This window comes from Haematobia irritans, chromosome 1 (genome assembly GCF_050003625.1).
Source record: "Haematobia irritans isolate KBUSLIRL chromosome 1, ASM5000362v1, whole genome shotgun sequence".
NCBI lineage: Eukaryota > Metazoa > Arthropoda > Insecta > Diptera > Muscidae > Haematobia > Haematobia irritans.
In genome coordinates, this window is record NC_134397.1 from 129,138,046 (window position 1) to 129,143,484 (window position 5,439).

The window sequence follows — 5,439 nt, forward strand, 5'->3', positions numbered from 1 at the left end:
GATGTAATAGATTCATCAATACGATGTAAACATCAAATTGATAAATTGATTATTAGAAATATTTTCTACGACACTTTTAATAAAGAACCATATTGTTTTTTGTTTTAATTAAATTTAAATTTTATTTATTTGAAATATGTACAACTAACGAAGTAAAAACGTATACAAAATTTTTCATACACATCTACCAAAGCTGTTGATTTTGATAAATTGATCATCTAGATACACAAACATTCTGTTACCTTAATTAGTGTTTAGATCACCAAGGATGAAAAGTTTTATGGGTTCATCCTGTGGAGTAAAAAAATTATAAAAAAGAATTTAAAAATTGAAATTTTAAATTTTTGTAAAATATATTCGATCTTTTTAGAACAAAATTTAACTCACCCTTTTTGTGCCCAACTGTTCCTTTTCGTTTTGAATTGTTTGCTCATCCAATTCATCTTTATTCTTTAATTTCTTTATCCGTATTCAGTTTTCACAGAACGAAAAATGTTGCGGCATTTATCTGTAAATTTGGAAATACTTCCATAAACATATAAATGTTAAAAAAAAATTGACCAAAAAATAAAAAAAATCGTCATTATGGTTAAATTTTTTTCATATATAACACTTCATGTTTGTTTTTACTTTACTCACATTTTTGTTTTTATTTTCACTTTCACATCTTTAAGCATTAGCTCTTTATTTTCAGCACGCGCGACCACCTTTACACTTTGGACTAAACTCAACAACTGAGAGGAACCATTTGAAATGTTCTTACCGCACAGAAAAAAAAACAATATTTCTACCACACAACTACGTATGGATGTGTTATTGCATTAGTATTTGAATACATGTCAACGGAGTAGATAAAACTTTTCGCGTATTTGAATATTATTTTCGTCAATTTGACGACTTTTATTGTTCTCATATGTCTTGTAAGCCAATTTAAAAACAAACATGTGAACAAATGTTTGCTCAAATACTCATTTGAGTTAGGTTAAATGTGGAGAGAGCATGAAATACCCAACAAAAATAACTTAGCTCTCATTAATAAAAGCTGTGTACAGTTATTTTAAAAACAAAACGTAGCAAGCGCATTTGGTTGTGTGTGTGTTTTTTTAGGTAGAGAAATAAACACACATCTACAGAACGTATTTATTTAATCATCACATTGAACATTGTTTCGTCACATTGACTATTGATTCGACTTTTAGGTGTTTCAGATTAGTATTAATGGAAAAATGTAAATTACAAACATCTATATACTATATACACCGTATATCGTTTTATGTTTTAGTTAGCATTGAGATTTTTTGATACACATTTCAGAGAAAAGTGTGTTTCATCAATTTGAAGATTCTTTCATCGCATTGACGAAAACCAGCATCCTTGATACATCATGAAAATAAAACACTTAAAACTTTTGTCCAACTTCTATTAATATGTGTAATTCATATATTGGGACTTCATATAAACGAAATTAATTTAAATCAAATGTTAATTTTGGTTAACTTTCGCTGAATCGGAAAGAAAATAATTTCGTCTCATAGACGAAACTAGATCATCAATGTGACGAACCATGAAAAGAACAAAAATTGACTTTGATCATAGATTTCGTCACGTGGACTACCGAAATACTCCCATGGAGGAATCTTTTCATCGCATAGACGAAAACGCATTGATGAAACTCAATCGTCAAGGTGACGAACGCTTTTTCTTTCGGTGTAGGATTGGGGTATATTAACTTTGTCATTCCGTTTGTAACACATCGAAATATAGCTCTAAGACCCCATAAAGTATATATATATATATATATATATATATATATATATATATATATATATATATATATATATATATATATATATATATATATATATATATATATATATATATATATATATATATATATATATATATATATATATATATATTGTGGGTCGTGGTGAAATTCTGAGTCTATCTGAGCATGTCCGTCCATCTAACTTCCGAACGAAAGAAGCTATCGACGTTAAACTTGACACAAGTAGTTGTTATTGATGTAGGTTGGACGGTATTGCAAATGGGCCATATCAGCCCACTTTTACGTATAGCCCCCTTATAAACGGACCCCCAAATTTGGCTTGTGATCCTCTAAGAGAAGCAAATTTCATCAGATCCTGCTGAAATATTGTACATGGTGTTAGTATGTGCTATCTAACAACCATGCAAAAATTACTCCACATCGGGCCATAATTATATATAGCCCCCATATAAATCGATCCCCCGATTTGGCTAGCCGAGCCTCTAAAAGAAGCAAATTTTATCCGATCTGGCTGAAATTTGGTACATGGTGTTAGTATATGGTCTCTAATGACCATACAAAAATTGGTACATATCGGTCCACTTCTACGTATAGCCCCCATATACACGGACCCCCAAATTTGGCTTGCGATTGCTCTAAGAGAAGCAAATTTCATCCGATTCGGCTGAAATTTGGTACATGGTGTTGGTATATGGTCTCTAACAACCATGCAAAAATTGGTCCACATCGGACCATAATTATATGCTATCGGTTTATATGGGTGATCGGTTTATATGGGGGCTATCCCCATATAAACCGATCCCCTGATTTGGCTAGCGGAGCTTCTAAGAGAAGCAAATTTCAACCGATCCGGCTGAAATTTGGTACATGGTGTTGGTATATGTTCTCTAATGACCATGAAAAAATTGGTCCACATCGACCCATAATTATATATAGCCCCCATATAAGCCGATCCCCAGATTTGACCTCCGGAGCCTCTTAGAGGAGCAAAATTCATCCGATCCGGTTGAAATTTGGTACGTGGTGTTGGTATATGGTCTCTAACAACCATGCAAGAATTGGTCCATATCGGTCCGTAATTATATATAGCCCCCATATAAACCGTTCCCCAGATTTGGCTTGAGGAGCCTCAAAAAGAAGCAAATTTCATCCGATCCGGCGGAAATTTGGTACATGATGTTGGTATATGGTCTCTAATAACCATGCAAAAATTGGTCCACATCGGTCCATAATTATATATAGTCCCCATATAAACCGATCCCCAGATTTGGGTTGCGGAGCCTCAGAGAGAAGCAAATTTCATCCGATCTGCCTGAAATTTGGTACATGATATTGGTATATGGTCTCTAACAACCATGCAAAAATTGGTCCACATCGGTTCATAATTATATATAGCCCCCATATAAACTGATCCCCAGATTTGGCTTGCGAAGTCTCCAAGAGAAGCAAATTTCATCCAATTCGGTTGTAATTTGGAACATGGTGTTAGTATATGATCTTTAACAACCGTGCCAGAATTGGTCCATATCGGTCCATAATTATACATAGCCCCCATATAAAACGTTCTCCAGATTTGACCTCCGGAGCCTCTTGGAGGAGCACAATTCATCCGATCCGGTTCAAATTAGGAACGTGGTGTTAGTATATGGTCGCCAACAACCATACCAAAATTGGTCCAATCACACAAAAATTGGTCCATATCGGTTCATAATCATGGTTGCCACTAGAGCCAAAACTAATCAACCAAAATTTTATTTCTATAGAAAATTTTGTCAAAAATTTATTTCTAGAGAAAATTTTGTTAAAATTTTATTCGGTTCATAATAAAAATTTCATTATTGTCAAAATTTTATTTCTATAGAAAATGTTGTCAAAATTTTATTTCTATAGAAAATTTTGTTCAAATTTTATTCGGTTCATAATCAAATAATCTACCAAGATTTTATTTCTATAGAAAATTTTGTCAAAAGTTTATTTCTATAGAAAATTTTGTTAAAATTTTATTTCTGTAGAAATTTTTGTCAAAATTTTCTTTCTATAGAAAATTTTTTCAAAATTTTTATTTCTATAGAAAATGTTGTGAAAATTTTATTTCTATAGAAAATTTTGTTAAAATTTTATGTCTACTTTGTCAAACTGAATTATATACGTATTGGATCGATCTTTTTATACCCTCCACCATAGGATGGGGGTATATTAACTTTGTCATTCCGTTTGTAACACATCGAAATATTGCTCTAAGACCCCATAAAGTATATATATTCTGGGTCGTGGTGAAATTCTGAGTCGATCTAAGCATGTCCGTCCGTCCGTCCGTCTGTCCGGCTGTCCGTCCGTCTGTGGAAATCACGCTAACTTCCGAACGAAACTAGCTATCGACTTGAAACTTGGCACAAGTAGTTGTTATTGATGTAGGTCGGATGGTATTGAAAATGGGCCATATCGGCCCACGTTTACGTATAGCCCCCATATAAACCGATCCCCAAATTTGGCTTGCGGAGCCTTCCGGAGCAGCAAAATTCATCCGATCCGGTTGACATTTGGTACGTGGTCTAAGTATACGGTCTCTAACAACCATGCAAAAATTGGTCCATATCGGTCGATAATTATATATAGCCCCCATATAAACCGATTCCCAGATTTGACCTCCGGAGCCTCTTGGAGGGGCAAAATTCATCCGATCCGGTTGAAATTTGGTACCTGATGTTAGTATACGGTCTCTAACAACCATGCAAAAATTGGTCCATATCGGTCCATAATTATATATAGCTCCCATATAAACCGATCCCCAGATTTGAACTCTGGAGCCTCTTGGATGAGCAAACTTCATCCTACCCGATTGAAATTTGGTACGTGGTGTTAGTATATGGTATCTAACAACCATGCAAAACTGGTCCATCTCGGTCCATAATTATATATAGCTCCCATATAAACCGATCCCCAGATTTGACCTCCGGAGCCTCTTGGAGGGGCAAAATTCATCCGATCCGTTTGAAATTGGGTACCTGATGTTAGTATACGGTCTCTAACAAGCATGCAAAAATTGGTCCATATCGGTCCCATAATTATATATAGCTCCCATATAAACCGATCCCCAGATTTGAACTCTGGAGCCTCTTGGATGAGCAAAATTCATCCGATCCAATCGAAATTTAGTACGTGGTGTTAGTATATGGTCTCTAACAGCCATGTAAAAATTGTCAAATTTTATTACTATAGAAAGTTTTGTCAAAATTTCATTTCTATAGAAAGTTTTGTAAAAAGTTTATTTCTATAGCAATGTTTGTCAACATTTTATTTCCATAGAAAATTTTGTCAACATTTTATTTCCATAGAAAATTTTGTCAAAAATTTTATTTCTATAGAAAATTTTGTCAAAATTTTATTGCTATAGAAAATTTTGTCAACATTTTACTTCATAGAAAATTTTGTCAACATTTTATTTCTATAGAAAATTTTGTCAAGTTTTTATATCTATAGAAAATTTTGTCAAAATTTTATTTCTATAGAAAATTTTGTCAAAACTGAATTATATAGGTGTTTAATCGGCCTTTTTTTTGTTTAATATATACCCCTTATGGACTAACTTACAATTTAGAAGACAGTGTTAAAAAGTTTTACGATACCTTGCCATCGGCAAGTGTTATCGC

General features: G+C 33.4%; 1 long non-coding RNA gene across 1 annotated transcript; it reads right to left on the bottom strand.

Annotated features, from left to right (window-relative positions):
• Positions 1 to 225: 225 nt before the first annotated feature.
• Positions 226 to 700, bottom strand: LOC142241922 (uncharacterized). Its single transcript, XR_012723871.1, has 3 exons — positions 640 to 700; positions 388 to 508; positions 226 to 291 (listed from the first exon to the last, which is right to left on the bottom strand). It is a non-coding gene; the product is annotated as an uncharacterized LOC142241922 (long non-coding RNA).
• Positions 701 to 5,439: the final 4,739 nt, after the last annotated feature.